Genomic DNA, 16,640 nt, shown 5'->3' on the forward strand with positions numbered 1-16,640 from the left:
TAGTTTGTATTCATTCCTATATATTAGCTATTATTGCATTTCTAGGTACTGCTGTCATGGCTTAGTGGTTCTGTACCTTGACTATGGTGTATAGTATCCTGGGTTTGAACCTGGCTACTGCTTTTTATTTTTCATGACTGTCTAGACATGCTGAGGGGTGTGTCTGTGTAAAGGGTAGTTTTGATACGGCTTGCTCAACGTTGCCTGTCGGTTAGCTTGTTTGCGCGATGCGCAGCGCTGCGCAAACGGGGTACGCTGCTTTAAGCCTCATTTGGCTATCGGCACGCATATTACGCTCAGCTCAGTTAGGGGCACATAGATTTAGCGTGTTAGACCACTGCTCAGCTACGGGCACTCATTTTGCACCAGTTAAACCACTGCTCATCTATGGGCAGATGCACTCACTCTGTTAAACTGTAGCTCAGCTATGAGCACATCTGGCATTTTTTATTCTTTTGTTACCTCACATTTCTTCAGTATAAATGGGCTATTTCATTACATTTTACATAAATTGTGGTTTTATGTGTACATATTTGTCAGGGACTTGTTTCCTGCTTATTTTGCTAAAAAAAAAAAATTGGTGTTGTGGGGGCTCGAACCATGAATGCCTGCTCTTCAGCCAACATCTCTACCGCTACACTATTGCTTCCTGGCTTATTTTGCATATTTAGTTCTTATATGCTTTCCCACTGACTGCTAACTGTAGCTGCGCTACGGGCACGCCCACGCAAACGGGCGCACTCACGGTTAAACATTTTTACAATTTAAAAAATATATATAACGTGTTTATTTATATGTTTTCTGTTCATAGTCTGTGGGGGCATGTGTTGTGTTCTGTTTATTCACATTTCCGTGGACTCTGTCGTGGGTGTTTACTTTGGGTACTTTTCCTCTTCTGGGGGCGTGTCCGCTTACAGGGCTCGGCCTACGGACACGCCCCCTACTGTCTTACACGGACCGTGTTGGCCTTAAGTGTGATTCAGCATGCTCTCATGAATATGCAGAGCATGCTGACATCACTCCGTTTAACTGCAGCCTCCGTGTATGAGTTATAACTCTTACACGGAGGCTTCGTGAATCCTGCCCATGATTTCTTCTGAAAATCTTTGAGATAGTGACCCCACAAGCAATATAAAGATTCATGTAGCCATGCAAAATGTTTCATACCTTTGTTTCTTTTCTACCGCTGCACTCATAAACTTCATGCTTCATACAGCATGGTTGAAACAATTGATGTTTTCACAACATTTTTATGTTTAATCCTTCTCCATCTGTCATACAGAGCATCAAAAATGAGGTAGTTCCCCTTTTAGTTGCCAGAATCTCTCCTGAGAGCAATATTCCCAGTGCTGACCAAATGAGTTTTACAGCAGTGATAGGTGTAAGGCCTTCAGTGTGGTTTTGAGACATCAGCACCAGGATGTCCTGTCAATGTACTGGTTAGCCAGAATGAGTAACAGGATGACATTTAAATTGCTCTAGATGTGATTTGGACATTTTGTGGTCATTCCATTTCATTATGCCTGATTTTTCTTCTCTAGACAAGTTAAGCAGTAAGAAATAAGTGCAGGAAATATTGTTTTGAGTTGTATCTGTGGCCTGTTTTTCTTTTTTTTTCAGCCGCTTTGGCAGAGTTGGAGGATTCTTTATCAATTACCAAGTTACTGGCAAGCAGACTTGCTCCCTTTGTTTTCCTGTTATTACTGCAGTTGAATTAATAGAGGTTGTAACTCTGCTTCAGTATTCTGTTTGAGCTTCCAACTTGGTGACTCTGTTGCTATATTAGGTAATGTAAAACACACCAGATCCTTTACTTTCATAAAAAATAAGCTGGCTGCAGACAAAGCCTGCCTGCCTAGTTCAGCATTCCTGTCTGTTTCCTTACAGACTGGATGTGCCATATATGAACTTATACAAGCAGCTAATAGAGAGCAATACACATTAGTATGTATCTGCCACCACCCCTAACCACAAACCCAGATGTTTAATGCATTTATAGTTTTACATCGGAGCACCCAATTGGGAAAAGTTATTGCAAGTCTTCATAACCCTGTCATTGAAAACATATGTCTACTTAAATCCCTTCTCTGTTTGAAAGAGCTTTAATCTAGCAGTTGTGATTTCATTTGCCATTCTTTTCCTTATAAATTAATCCTATCCATTATCCATCCAGCTGCAGCATGAATCAGTAATGCATATGCTTATTCCGTCACTACATCTGTGCAATCCTAACTTTACAGCCTCTTCATACAATTTATATTCTACATACCATTCACCATCCCAGTTGACTCCTTCTGCACAGTGAAACATGACATTTTTTTAAGACTAAGCTTCTGCAGACAAGTCCAAAACTCCAAAACAACACCCATTCTTAATCTGTGAGTCTATAAGTACCTAACATTCTCTTGAAACAGTATGTTGTACTATGCAGCTCAACATTGTGTTTGCACATCCCATTATCCTCATGCAGTTTTTAGAGTGACTTGTACTTGGATTAATGCTATTTATGAAATAGTTTTCCTTAGCTGTAAAAACAGACCTTCATCTTATCACTTTTTGATGTGTATATATAATTGTATATTTCTGTTTCTGTCTGCACACCGATATGCATACATGCATATTTGTGAAATGTTGTGTTTATATATATATATATATATATATATATATATATATATATATATATATATATATATATATATTTATATGTATATTGCAATGGAAATTCAAAAGCAGTGCAGATCACAATGCCAGAATTTTGAACAAATTGCTGAAAACTGAAAAGAATAAAAACACAAAAGTAAGGAACAGTTTACTTCTGTGATGCATGAACCATGACCCTACCACTAAATCCAGACCTAATTTGTCTGAATAGTGTTTCATGTTACAGAAAAGGTTTTTCTAAGGTAAGATGAAGGATTGAGTTTGGAGTAAGGGGCAGGGTTAGAGTTAGCATGCATTAGTAAAGTGTGCTAACCATAAACGTAACCTTAACCCTAATCCTGCCCCTAACCCCAACCATACACCTTACCTTCCATGATGCTACCATTACACAGGTCACTGAGACATGTACCACATACAACAAAACACTCACACAGCACTAAATTTATCCCCTTTTCTAGTCCTTACTCTAATCCTAACTCACAAGCACTCACACACACATACACACGCGCACACACACGCACAGCACACATACACACGCACACACATGCACACACACACTCTCGTCCCTAATGCCAAAACTTCTGGTATATCCAAAACTTACAGCATTAACATCTCAGACCCACATGTACCTTCCTTATCTGACCTCTCTCCTTTCAGTGTATGCACCAGCCGACCAAATTTGCACATGATCAGAAGTGGTTTCAATCTACTGGGCAAACATTTCACTCTGTCAACAAAACTTAAAAAGTAAAAAGGCATGGGCATACAGAAACCATTTAAGTGAAACAGGTGTTTCCTTAAGGGGTCACTCATATATATCCCCAGGGGTCTCCACTACAAGAGAAACAAATCAAACAAAGCAAACCAGGAACAATCCAAAAGGTGGAAGTCCAAAAAGTCCAAAACTAAGAATAAGAAAAAAATCCACCTTATAATAGTGGAATAAACAACTCCAAGAGTAGCCTGAAAAACACCATAAACAATTGTATTGTTAAGCTTTTTATTCACAAGTAGCTTTTCATCCGTAAGGAACACAGACTTCATCAGAATATAAAAGCATCCACCAAAGTGTACTTATATAAAAATGCATTGATTGAGTAATTGATATCCAATAGGCCATGGAGAGGCAACTAAAAAATGTATTTATGAGCACAACTATGATATTCTAAAATTTAACCAAAAAAATGCTTTATATAGACATTCAGTTGTATGCATGGGATTTAAACACTTTTTATTCATCGTTTTCGAAAAAATAACACACAGTCCCAGCAATGCTCCATGGAAAGACTAAAGAGAACTTGTATGGCAATTAAGGCTAGATTCAACACACTTCCCAAGTATTAATGAATGTACATCTGTTGTTCCTGTTTAAAGCAAAGAGCCGGTAAACTATGATTTCACCTGCCAGGTTAAACTGAATGTAAGAACAACATCTTAGAAAAATATGTGACACGTGTACAGTATATATTCATTCACTTTTATATGTTTTTATAACGTATCTTTTAATGTATTTATACATACTCACATGCATTTTGGTTTTAGGAATTTTTATAATTCTTTTAAAAATATTGCCACCCAATTTTACATTATTTTTATTTACATAGATTTTAAACAAATACTGTTAAAGCAATGTTTTTTTTAACTTTTTGAAGTTCTAATTCTGACTGACATTTAATTTAAAAAGATATTTCACAATTGGTCTATTCTGTGTCAAATTCCTGATTTTTTTTATTGTCCATCATTGTATAATCTTTACTGTTTGATTTATTTTGTATTTTACTTTAAATGTCATTTTATTTCCATTGTTCTCATTCATATTGACTTATGATTTACTTGCATCATTTTCAAGATGGTTTGGTGTCCTCTGTTTTTCTGACATGAATTCTGCCCCATTCACACAGCGATTGTAGAAAATGAAACTGCACACACAGTGCACATTAAATGTACACACACAAATGCCACAAGACAGCCCACATAAATCACAGTTAAACATAAACATATAGAAATAAACTACAATCATTTAAATGCAAAAGTTGAAATTAATAAATAAATAAAAAATCACAGCTCCAAGCAGCCTTTCAAAAATAGCATAATCAGCAAATAAAACCTGAAACAAGATCACTAAATTAAACAGGACACAAAACGAAATAAGAACCCTGCATAATTATACAACCCTCATCATATGTTCCAACCTTCATCACATTACTAAAGGATTCCTAAAAAAAAAATCCAAAATCATTAAAAAATTATTTAAACTTGCCTCACAACAGTAATAAAAATTTGCCCAGGTGACAGGGGGTTATTTTTAAAATATCTCTCAATCAAGGATGAGGAGTATTTGGTTAATTTATGTAAAACATATATATTAGACCAGTTTTAGAATTTTACAAAACTTTTGTCAATACTCAGTTGGTTTATTAAAAAGTCTTGAGATAGTAAGAAGAAAACTTACTAAAGGTTATTTTGACTCAGGAACATGGCAAAAAAGATAGATGTCTGTACCTCATTTTGCTCTCCCTATTTTTTTTAATTTCTCCAAGTGTTTTGGGTTTCTAATACCATGCCAGGAATAAACCCCATTCCTAAGTCAAAATATGATAAACGTTCATGAAATTAGTATTGTTTCAATGTTTGATGTTAGCCAGAAGTGCTCTTCCCAGCACCCGCAATGTGCCCAGTAATGATTCCTCCTGCAATTGATATGGAGTTACATGTATATGCAACATATCTAAGTACAATTGTAAATTCTTTTTTTTACAAGAAACAAGTAATCTCCGTGGTATCCCCTAAGTCTCAAGCAACCCACTATAGAAGTATAGTGGGTTCAAAAACAGTGCAAGAAACATCTCTTTGTGGAAGTTTTTCAATTCCTGTATGCCTAGTTAATAGCTATATATAAAAAAGCAGGAAAAAAATCAGAATATAATAGTAGAAGTAGCAAACTTAAAAACGTCCTAAATCAAAAAATAAAAACGTATTTTGAAGTATTATTAATATTATACACAATTAGAATGAGAGCCCACAGTCAGAGTGAAACGGTGGAGTTTAGTGCAGTCCCTTTATATTACTATTATTTTAGAAAATGAGCTGTGGGGGGTTTGTGAAAGGGGGAATGGACCTTTTGAGTTAAGTGCTAGTGATAATAGCCATGTTTTATTACCTGCATACTGGACAGGTTTTTAAGAAGGTCATTTTAATGAAATCATCTTTGTAGAAGTCAGTGACTGCCAAGGACTGAGTGAAGCAGATACATTCCCAATAACTACTGGATATTATAGTCACCGTACATTTCAACAACCATGATTTCTACACTCCATCCAGCTAACAGCCACCTAGGAAATACAGCTTCTCAACAAGCAATTGTCTCTAGTGGATTGTTAAGCTACTGCTCAACTCACCATACACTTCGGTAGCCATGGTTTCTACATCCCCCTCCAGCTAACAGCCACCTCGGAAATATAGCTTCTCAGCAAGCAAGTGTCTCTAGTGGATTGCTAAGCTACTGCTCAATGTACATCTCACATACCCAGATGCAATTATATATTAATTCAACCTGTGTAGTAGAGTAAACTAAGGTAGTGGCAAGCACACTAAGTAGGTCGCTATTCTGCTGGACCACCCCCACCCATCCCATCCCATCTCATTAATATTATAACATTTCCTTAGTTATTGGTATTTATTTTTTGTTTTTGATTAATAAACTCAAGCCTGCAGCACAGCAGTTATACTGTCTGGCCTACATTTGATCCTATAAATCCCTTACTCTGAAGCTAATTAATGGTTTATTTAGCATCTCCTACTTTCTAGTGGTGTCACTGACCTGTGATAGCTTAAAACAACAGATAGTTATTTCTTCTTTTCTCCTTATCGCCTTCTCAGATTTCAGTAGCCAGTCCTTGTTATCTCACTGTATTGGTGTACACTTGCCCTACACACATAGGATCATAGGAAGTTACTAGGCTAATAGCCCTAGGGCCGTTATAAGCCTAGCCAAGTTTTATCTAATTTCCACAAGCAGCACCTATTGCCCCTGTCCAAGAGGGACACAGGTGGAACCCCCAGGTGAATTTACTGTTACCTATCCAGTCTTTCAGATTGTGTTTGAAGAGGGCCAATGAGGTGCTCTATTTGATATGAAGTGAAAGTCTCTTCCAAAGGTGCGGTAACCTCTTGGAGACAAATCTGTCTCTCCATTAGGTTCTATTAATTTCACATACCAGGTTAATGCCTTTAGAGTGAGTAACTTGTGTACCATTTGACTTATGGAGATGCATCATTTCCTGTAAAGCAGAGTCAGAGCTTGCCTTTTATGCAAGGCAGAGATCGCCTCTGAGTAGTCTGTATGAAACAGAAGAAAGTGACAGTGATTTCAGACAATCCACTTAGAACAGATGCTGAAGACTTGTATTTTCCTTTTGAGGAACCTTTGTGGTCTCTCCAATTGCTGCAGGTGCTTGGAAAGGTACATACCAAAAGAGGCATTGTACTCAATTATTGGCCTGATGAGGGAAGAGTACAGGGAGGTTATAACTTATTTTTTTTCTGCAGGCAGTTACCCTAATGAGATGAGCAATATAGAATGCCCTTCGTACCACTGTGGAAACGTGGTGGTCAAAGGTAAGGTTACTGTCAACTTGTGTGCCCAGGTCTCTCACCACTGAGTGCATACTTAAGGTGTTGCTATTGATGTGGTAGTTAGCAGGAACATCGCCTTTACTGAAAGGGATGATAATACATTTTTTGCATTGAATTTAAGGCCATGACGTTGCCAGCAATCATTTGTTTGTAAGACCCTCTTGTAGGATGTTGACATCCTCTGGAGATTCTATGACCACTCCCATTTTGCAGTCATCAGCAAACTTTGTCAGCCACAGACCTTTAGTTTTTACTTGTACTTTGAAGAAATAGATTCCAAACAGTAGAGGTCCCAGGACTGATCCCTGTGGAACACCACTGGTTACAGGTCTGCTGTTGGAGGTGGCTTCTTGTTTCTTTACTGTCTATTGGTTCTGTAATGGCCCCTCCCCTTCTACAGCATTCTACTTGAAGTTATTTTAACATCTAAGCAGCTGTGAGTGCCATTTAAAAAAAAAAAAAGCTCAATGCTCAACACCTAAAGGTAGCTTCTTGCCCCTGAGAATAGTGTGCTCACCACGTAAGTGGTATCCATTTGAAAGGTGACTTATTTAAGGTTTTACTTGGTCTGGCTTTGTAACTTTTGTTCTACTGTTGAGGTAGCTTTAAACTAGTGGCCATGTGGTTTAGTCGTAGATGTGAAATGCTATTGCTTGTTAGCATCTTGGAAGCTGAATTTTCATAGGGTTTATCGATTTCAACTCTCCCTACTGACATTTTAACTAAATGTTGCTTTTAGAAGTGGAAGTGGAAATTATTAACTAATGTTACATTTGGAAGTGGACACAAAGAGCGACCATGCATTTTCAGTTCTGTAAAGTAAACATTATTTGCTATCTTTTGATACAGAAGCAAGATTTTTGTAATGATGTACATGGTCAGACTCTCCCTTTTGCAATTGCAATTAATATCTACTTATTGAAATGCTTTTAGATGTAAGACTGTATGGTGAAATTAAGCAATTTTCCTTTCAGTTTCTCTTCTGTGTGGCTCCTCCTTTTAGCATTCTCCATATACTGCAACTTTTTATCCACTCATTTTTCCTCTACACTCCACTTTGCAACTGTTCTCTCTCTTATTTTTCAGTCACTGTCCACTTTGGCAACCATTATACATTAATTCAACCTGTGTAGTAGAGTAACCTAAGGTAGTGGTAAGCACACTAAGTCGGTCTCTATTCTGCTGGACCCCCACTCACCCACCCATCCCCATTAATATTATAACATTGCCTTAGTTATTGGTATCTATTTTTCGGAAGCTAATCAGTGGCATATTTAACTTCTCCTGCTTTCTAGTGGTAGCACTGACCAGTGATAGCTTAAGACAACAGACTGTCTTTTCTCCTTGTCAGCTTCTCAGGTTTCTGCCAGCTCCATTCCCCTACTCTACCCCCATTCCCACCCACCCCCACTTTCTCTAAACTTATACTTTAGCCCAACTCTGCCCCTCCTTTTCCCCTCCTCCCCTTCCTGTCAACTACATCCAAACTATTTCATCCTCTCACCTTACCACAATCCCTCTATCTGCACTCCACTACCAACTGTAACACTACTCTACACTCCTCCCCACCCTCTCTCCTCCTCCAACACCACATACCACTCTACTAACCACAGATACTATCTCTTCATCTCCAAGCTCATATGCAGCATTTTACACTTCTCATTTACTCTAACCATCTTCCCTATTTACAGCACTTCTAATTTATAGTAGCACTCCTCACCACTACTCTACCTAACTTTCACCCACACTCACACAAGTACATTCTCTCTCCTGTCCTGTCCATCACCTAGTAGAATCCTTCCTCTGAGACATAATTCCCAACTGTAACATGCTGCTTATCTTTACCTTCAGTCCTCTACTTCTCCTACTATCCCACCTCTGCTCTTCATGCACTACTACAGCTCCCATAACCCCTCCACCTAGTTCTCTTCACACTGCTAGAGACTCACAAACTCTCCAGACCTTCTGTATATCTCCCTCTTTCTTCAATACCTCAAATCCACTTCTGCCCCAAAACAAATCTATCCTGTAGCCCTCATACCCTCTAAAAACTAAACCCAAATATCACTACTACTGCTTTAAGATTCCTACTTTACTTTTCACTACCAAAAGCTTATTCCTTTCTCAAGATATACACCCTAACCAAGGCCCTTTCTTCTGCCACTCTCCTCCTGTCTGTGAAACTCAACATACACAACTACCTTCCCGTCATGCCAATTCCTTCAGTTGCCTAACCATATTCTCACTCAACATACACAGCATCATTAACAAAGTCACTGAATTCCATGCATGGATAGCCCACTACTCTCCAGACATAATAGCTCTTACAGAAACCTGTCTGAAGCCCCACATCTCTGATAAACAACTTCTTCCCCCTGGTTATAACATCCTTCTCTTAGACAGACTTCATAAAAAAGGTGGAGGTGTAGCCATAATTTACTCAAACCAACTCAACTTGTCCCTGTTGTCCATTTCACTCCCTAATTTTAACCCTGTAGAACTCCTAATAGTCAACTGCAAACTCAATAATAACAAAAAAAACTAACCATTGCCACACTATACGTTCCACCAAGTAATACTATCCCCATTCTGAAACACATTATTTTCTGGATCATACACAATATATCTAATGAAACTACAATACTTGGTGATATCAACATCGACTGGCAAACTCTAACCTCCAGCTCTCATAACTCTAGTATCAATCTGCATGACGTCACACACCTTTATCTCTAACCCTACCCACTTCAGCAAGCCATCCAACTCTAGCTCTATCCTTGACTGGATTTTTGTATCCAGTCCAGACTTATACCACCCACTAACACTACCTGACTCCATAAGTGACCACTCTCCAACTTGCATTCAAAGATACTCCCTTCACCAAATTATGCCTCGCGAGTACATACACTGTTGTTCTCTCTCAAATTTCAACTCTGAAGAATTTAATAACAGACTCTACTCCATTGACTGGTCCTTTCTTACCCATTGACAATGCAGTAAACAAATTTAACCACATTTTTCTTAATATCCTTAACTCCCTTTCTCGCTTTAGAAAATTAGAGTTAAGTCTCTTTTTGTACCCTGTTTGTCTCAATCCACCCAATCACTAATGCTCAAGAGGGACAATGCCTAGAAACAGTGGCTAAAAACAAAATTCCCCACCCAACTCCAAACCTATAAAGAACTTAGAATTCTTACTAAAAAACAAGTCAACAATGATAAGAAAAATGTTCACCTAAATCCTCAGACAAGCCATTTCAGAAATCCTAAGAAATTCTGGAACACTGTCAGTAAAATCCTTCATTCTGATAATCCCTCTATACCTAACCCTTGTCTTACCAATACTTCCATCAAAACTGCCACTGTACTCAACTCTTACTTCATTGACTCCATCATTCAATTAACCCTAAATAGTAACCCCTCTAACCTCTCTGATCCCCCTTTTAGATAGAAAATCACCTTCACACTCAAACCTGTTCCCACTAATTGCATAAAAACTAAATCCATGCTCTCTCCCCTGCAGATAATTTACCCCTCCCCTTCTCAAGTTTGCTGCTGTCTGTATAGCATACCCTGTCTCTGTCTTTATCAACTGATCTGTGAATCCACTGTTCCCTCGATCTGGAAACAATTTTGCACTATACCAATTCACAAGGGAGGGCACTCCACACAAAACTGTCAAACTACCAGCCCATAGCTATTGTGTCTCCCCTCTCTGAATTACTGGAAAATTGTGTACTCAAGCAGCTTATGGACTGTCTTCTTCAAGAACACCTACTCACTACCACCCAACATGGATCCCGTCATAACCACAGCACAACTACTGCCCTAATTTCCTTCACACATACTATCTCCCAAGCCAGAGACAATAGCAGACTTGTTTTCTGTCTATTTTTAGATCTGTCTAAAAAAGCATTCAACATTAGGTCTCACACGAAGCTCCTTTACAACTTGTCTGATCTTAGTCTCTCTAATCCGGCTATCTCATAGTTTTCTAGCTATGTCAAGAACAAACAGCTGTCTGTAAAATGGCTCTCTTCCTTCTCCCCATTAAGACAGGCATACCTAAAGGCACCATTCTAGGCCCATTACTATTTAACATCTTTACTAACTGGCTTCACACCTCCTGTCCTAATTCTTCTCTTATACAGCTTGCAGACAATTCCATAATCATCTCCATCTCAGATAATCTCACTGACCGTCACAGCCTAACCCAATACTCTTTCAACTCTGTTGAAAATTGGCTTACTGATAATCAACTCATTCTCAGTCCCAAAAAGACCAAACTTCTCTTATTCCTCCCAAAATCCCTCACCCATCTTAAATCTACATTTTCTATCACATCTCTTAACAGCACTGTCATTTACGGTGAAGCTTATACCAAGCTCTTGGGTGCAATCATTGATGATCAACTCAAATTTGACCTTCACGTCAATTATTGCATAAAAAAGATGCTCCGACAACTTGGCTTGCTCTGTGGAAATAAAGAAAATTCCTCTCCAAAGAATCTAGCCTCTCCCTAGCCTATGTCCATCTTCTTCCCAGTCTTCTTCATGCTTCATATATATTACCTAACCTACAATTCTCCCTAAAAACTAAGCTGAAACTCACTTACAACAAAGTAGCTAGGTTCACTGCACACCAGCCCTAGAACTCCCATCACTGACTCTCTCAAATCTCTAAACTGGATTAAATTCCCCAACCAGCTCCTACTATTGCAGTTGCTTATAATTCACTCTATCCTAAACAAACCCACCTCCTGCCCTGGCATCTCCTCCCTCATCTCTCTCTATACTCCTCCTCGGACTCTTTAAGAGCACAGAGCAACTACACTTGGAACTACACTTGGAAATCTGCAAGCCCAAAAAAGCAGATGGGCAACATCTGTATAGCTATGCGGGTCTGTATGACTAGACTGAAAGATCAGAACAGCGAATGTATGTACATCGACACATTTACGTCGATGTACATACTGAGCGAAACAGCTAAATGCCGAAAAACGGAACGCCGAACGTGTTTCACCATCATAATGCGCCACACAGGTAGGTAAAATTTAAACTAAGATATTAAATTAATAATCTTTGCCCCCCACACCCCCCTACTTAAATATACCAACCCCCGTACTTAAATATACCAACTCCGAGACCGCACTACAGTGGGGAAAAGGATATATTTCCTTATCCCCACCATCGTGCTGCTACATATGAAACCCGTTCGGCGTTCCGGTTTTCGGCATTTAGGTGTTTTTCTCTGTATGTACATCGACATAAATGTGTCGATGTACATACATTCGCTGTTCTGATCTTTCGGTCTAGTCATATAGACCCTAGCTATGCAATTGCCCTAAGATGGAATGAACTACCCCTGTCCATCAAAGCAATATCAAATGCTCATGAATTCAAAAAAGCTGTAAAGGAAAATTTGCTGAACTCCTGGATCTGCCCCTGCCAATACCCAAACTAATTCTCTTCTTTCATTACTCTTACTTTTTACTTCCCTTACCCGCACTTTGTTTTATCTGTTTATAAACTTTTCAAATCTACTCCACTGGGATGTATCCCTTTTCTAATCTACACATCCCTGACCTTGTCTACCTGTTCAACCTGCTGCCACAGTAACTACCATTGTTTGTTTATACTAATATACCCTACTGCCTACTCTCGCATCTAAATTGTAATGTACTTAAATACATTTTTTGTTTGTATATACAACTATGACTGTATTCAGTAGTTTTGTATACACTTGATTGTTATGTATATCTTCAGTGTAATCTACTTGTGGAGCTTTTCTCCCCGGGCCTTCACTGAAAAAGGGCTCATGCTCAGTCAGACATACCGGGTCAATAAATGTCTAAATAAAAATAAAATAAAACAACTATCTACAGTGGATATAAAAAAAGTGTACACACCCCTGTTAAAATACCAGATTTTTGTGATATAAAAATGAGACCACAATAAATAATTTCAAAACTTTTCCCACCTGTAATGTGACCTATAACCTGTGCAATTCAATTGAAAAACAAATCTTTTAGGGAAAAATATAAAACATAAAAAACATACAATAAGTTGGTTGCATAAGTGTGCACACCCTTAAACTAATACTTTGCTGAAGCACCTTTTGATTGAATTACAGCATTCAGTCTTCTTGGGTACACACCTGCCATCAATTAAAGAGACTCTGATTAACCCCAATTAAAGTTCAGCTGCCCTAGTAGGATTTTCCTGACATTTACTCAGTTCCCTGTTACAGCAAAAGCCATGGTTTACAGAGAATAAATGCAATAATGCTTTGTTGCCTGTAACATTATCTGTTTTAGTAAAGTTCTGTATAAAAACTTATGTGACTAACTTAATTTATTTATGAATTTTATTTTAGTTAACATGTGTTTACTGGGAAAGTCCAACTTGGAACAAGCCAATTTTCAGCTGAGGCCCGGGGAGAAATGCTCCAGATTTTGAAGAGACCTCAGCAAAAGTGTTTCCCCTATGTAACCAAGTGTTTAAATGCTTGCAAGCTCTTTCCTAAGTTGAAAAAAAAATCACTGACTGGAAAGCATCATGGAGATGTTTACATCAAATTATCATGAGCCTATCCCAACCTGGAAATGGACTTGTATGCCATATTCACATATTGCAATTGAGGAACTTATTACTTTCAGTTTTAAATACTATACAAGTTAGTGTAGTTCTAACTAATCATGTGTTCTAGTTGTATATTTTTACTGATACAGTTTTTTTTTGCTTTTGTTACATATTGAAAATATAGTAAAAAGAACATTTTCAAAAACTATTAGTCTTTCAAACAGAAAATGTTCTTGCATTAATGTGAAGAGTGTTCATGTAGCTCTTCAGTTCAATGTTCACAAATCCTAGATTACCGTTCTGAAGTTCTTTGTAAGAATCAGTGTTTTACATCCAGTAAAACACATTACTAAGTCCTGTATATGCATGCCTTTATTGGTTCTAGCTGCTGGCTTCTAGGCCTATAGTCAAGTTGTATCTTGGGACTCTTTTACCTTTCAACTTTCCAAAGGGAGTATTTACACACCTTGCAACATGAACTTTATTTTGTAATCCTTGATAAAGCATTCCTTAAATCCCTGTATGCATTTACTTTGAAAGGTTTGTAAGAAAAACATCATGTTGCTGGCTGTCAGCGAGGAGAGTTTTGATGTTACAAGGTCTTTATTGCCATTTCCTATGCAGGATAACAGTGATGTCTTGCACCGCACTATTAGAGAATTCCAGGCCAGTATGTTATTAGTTCTTTGTTGCAGTCTTACTGCTCAGATGATATAAACACTGCCGTAATTACCAACACATAAGTACAGACATGTGACAAAGAAGCTCTTGCCCCTCTTCACTACTAGGAAAATGGAAGGGTCTAAATTTCTTTAGCATAGGGATTGACAAGAAGGTCTCTGCTAAGCCTCAGATTTTTCTTGAAGCACAATCATAAGGCCAGAGAAATGGTAAGCAGGTCTTTGTCGGGCCGTCCTAGAAGTAAGACCGTTAGAAAAATGAAAAATAAAGCACTTCGAGGAGAATAGCAACCACGGCTTCAAAAGTGGGTAAATAATTAGAAAAAGGGCTTTTCGATCCCTCTGTCTAGTGAGTCAATATTTGGCTATTAAGAGGTGGTGCTCTTGCCCATCTTTTGCTTTTGCAGAGTGGGAGGAGTATAGAGAAGGCACATTCACAGCTTCAACCTTGTGGCTCTCCCTAGTTGTGGGTGCCATCTCTCCCTGGTTGACTACCCAGGACATGCTTATGAATGGCCTGATCCCAGGTACTGACCTCTAAAGTCACACAGCTTTAGTTCATTGACTGCACTCTTGAAGTAGTTTCCATTTTGTAGCTCAGGAGGATGCAGTGGTGGAGTGGAGAAGGACTCAATGTACTAGCACCAGAACTAGTGGTCCGGGCCTTCAACTTCAGACAGGTGTCTGAAATCTTGTGTGACCCGTCCATGTGGGTGCTGGTTAAAATCCTTAAGGAACATGACTTTATGCCAGCATCAAGTCTGGTACAGTCATCCTATGTCCCTGCACTGCCATTGGCAGCTATATCACTGAGCTTCAGATCATTGTCAGTCAGCACGTACTACTCACATGATGTGTGTCATGCACATTGGTCATGCATGAGCTAGTCCCTGCTAGAGTTGGTGCAGAGTGTGGACTCCTTCGTATGAGAAGTCTGAAGACCTGGAGGTTATTATTTCTGAGACATGTAAGGAGAATGACTTCTCACCCTACAGCTCCTTCAAATGGCCCCCAAGTATTGGAGGAACCTTGTGACCCAAGGAGTCTTCTTTGATCTGGCCTATTTCTACTTTTTCGTCCTCCAAAAAGCACCTCTGTGAACATCTGGAAAAGAAGGAAGAGCCTTAAGTTGTCTCTCATGAAACCACTTGCTAATGCTGCTATACATGAAGCCTAAAAGCACCTAGAATGCTACTTTGACTAACAAGGTAATAGATACTTCCTTTAAGCTCCTGGCTGAGTGGAGCCTGATCCTGACCAAGCATGCTCAGGCTGTATCCTTCATGGTCTCCTCAGTCAAGCTTAGGGTACTGACATCACAGCAGTGAGCCACGTTGTTAAGTGGACAAGGAGTTTCAGGCCTTGGACAAATCAAATTATAAAATATTGAAGTCTGAGGATGATAGAGTTGTATAGTCCACAAAAAGTCATAAATTCTAGCAAAAATGGTCAGGCAAAATGGCACATTGAAACAGAAATGGTTCTAGTATGTATGGTCCTGTTAATCTGTAAGATATATTTGAAAAGAGCTGGAGCTATGCTTGATGTGAAAAATGACAACAAAATGTTTATAAACCCAATCGAAAATCAATTTTTCAACTTTGGAACATTATTGCATTTCCATTCTTGATGAGGAAATTCAGTAAAGTCCAGATGAAGGTGGGATTCTGATAGTCACAAGATCTGACAAAATAAGAGAGAGAAAAAATAATACTAAAATAATGTTGGCAGTTTGAACACGTGTTTATGTTAACATTACTATTTTGCTCAGACAGTATGAGCTTAGAATGTATATATGTTGTGGACAAGATTGTGAACATCTCTGAAACGTGCAGAAAATCTTATCAGCATACACCAAGGCTAGCTGCAGGGCTATTATTGGCTTCAGTATACAGTAAAGCTGTTGCTATTGTCATACTTGAATTAGAGCCATATGCATAGTACCTTAACTTAACTGATACTTTTACTTCCTTCAGTGCAGGAAGTGTAATGATCGCAAATAAATTTTCTGAAATTTTAAAAAGTTTATTCGCTCTTGGATAACTTATCATTGTTCACCTCAAAGGTTTTCAGTGAAAATAAA

At 38.5% G+C, this 16,640-nt stretch overlaps 1 protein-coding gene across 9 annotated transcripts in view; it reads left to right on the forward strand.

Annotated features, from left to right (window-relative positions):
- Positions 1-16,640, forward strand: part of LOC122801731 (homocysteine S-methyltransferase 1-like) — a 638,040-nt gene that overhangs the window by 257,601 nt on the left and 363,799 nt on the right. The window lies entirely within an intron of this gene.

The sequence above is a fragment of the Protopterus annectens genome, chromosome 5.part0 (assembly GCF_019279795.1).
Source record: "Protopterus annectens isolate FY-2018-M chromosome 5.part0, PAN1.0, whole genome shotgun sequence".
Classification (NCBI taxonomy): Eukaryota; Metazoa; Chordata; order Ceratodontiformes; family Protopteridae; genus Protopterus; species Protopterus annectens.